The sequence below is a fragment of the Crocodylus porosus genome, unplaced genomic scaffold (assembly GCF_001723895.1).
Source record: "Crocodylus porosus isolate Cpor-Errol unplaced genomic scaffold, CroPor_comp1, whole genome shotgun sequence".
NCBI lineage: Eukaryota > Metazoa > Chordata > Crocodylia > Crocodylidae > Crocodylus > Crocodylus porosus.
This window is the reverse complement of record NW_017728931.1, coordinates 20,763,882-20,765,729: the sequence shown is the minus strand read 5'-3', so window position 1 is coordinate 20,765,729 and position 1,848 is coordinate 20,763,882.

Sequence of the window (1,848 nt, the reverse complement as noted above, 5' to 3'; positions counted from 1 at the left end):
TGGCCAGGTCAGGCATATCACATTAATCTGTGTGTGTTTGTGTGTATGACTGATTTGGGGACTGGAGGAACCCACCTCCACTGAACTGAGTCCTGCAAGATAGCTCCACTGGGGGGTGAGGGCTTGCAGAAGGGAGAGAGCTCCATATAGAAACACAAGTAACACAAGCAGCACATTAATAGAATTACCAAGACCCTGGAAATGTATCCCTAATAAATGAGCACACCCCAAAGTAGTGGGCAGATCTGGTAACAACAGTCAGAGGTGCAGGGCCCCAGAACCCAGAGTCCCATTGCACCTATCTCACTGAGACCTTGAAGGCTTTGTGGCAGCAGCAGGGCCCAGCAACCAGGCCTGCAATGGTTCCCCAGCCCCAGTCCTTGTCCCAAGACAGACACATTTGCACAGGCACCCATGTCACAAGTTTTGCCTGTCAACAGCCAGAGGTGCAGGGCCCCAAAAGCCAGAGTCCTGCTGCACCTATCTCGTTGAGACCTAGCAGGCTTTATGGCCTCAGCAGGGGTAGCAGGCCTGCAGTTTTGACCTCGCTGTAGCTTCACACGTACAAGTGACAGCAGTTTTGCTCTCAAGACTTTGGGGTGCAGTTTCTCCAAACCCCCTTCACCTATCTCCTGGAAACTTGGCAGGCTTTGTTGCCCTCAAAAGGGGCTACCATTCCTGCAAGCTTCATCAAAATCAGGCCAGAAATGACAAAGTTATAGCCTGTTTTGACCTTCCCCATTATATCCTATGGGCAAAACGTCGAAAGAGGGTCAAAACGCAAAAATGTTTTGACAAAACGATACGGAGCAGCTGTTTCATCTCGAAACAAAAGTTGAAATAAAATGCTGTTCTTTCAAACTGTTGAAACACTGGTCGAAATGGAATGCTTCTATTTCACACAGCCCTAGTGGCTAGCTGTTTGGAATTTAGCAGAACATACAATTTTAAATAAAATCTGATTGCTTTCTTTTTTAAATGCAAATCTTGATGGTATCCTGGATTTTCCTGTCATCTGCATTTCTAGAAAATCTTATTTTTCCCTCTTTTGTACCACCAGTTTAAGTCTAGTTTTAGGCCTTTTCTCCCTGAACCTTTGTGCATCTGCATAGAATCAGTCAAAATGTGGTCCCTGAGAAAATGGTGGCTGGCGTGACTCCATCTTCCAGTCCTGGCAGGGGAGGTTGGTGGTGAAGCTCATTCTACAAGGGGTAGAATTCAGAAGCGAGCACTGAAAATTCATGGGGAAGCCTTTTAGTACACTACTAGCAGCCATGAATGTGCTTTTTTGGTGCCCCTGGGGATATCCTGCCTGCTTTGGGACTCTATGGGTTGAATACATCCAACAGCTGCCCCAAGCATAGTGAATCCCTGCAGCCCCTGTTGTTAGGGGGCTTCTCAGATGAGTCCTATACCCTACTACAGTTGTAGGAAAAACTACAATCTAATCCTTCAACTGCTGTTCTTAAGGTCTCACATCACTTCAGTTCAAACTCTCAAGTCCCTTTTGAGACTTTTATCAATTTATTTGACCTTAAAGTTATTTTCTATTTTTATTTCATATGTATTTGCATAACATAATGATTTCTCAGATGAGGGGAAAATGAGTTATTTTGATTTTATTTTGGTGTCTTTTTTACCCATGTAATTTCCAAAGTCACTGACTGACATTTGATATCTGAGCAGGTTGGCGCTCTGGGTATTTAACAAGGAAGAACCAAGGCACTTCAAGTTAGAGTGCTGACATTTAAATGTTGAGGGCTTGTTGTGTCTAGCTCTTGATCTTGCAGCCTGAAAAAAGGGTCCTTGGATGGCAACATTGATATGTCTACAAGTTCTGGCTTTGAG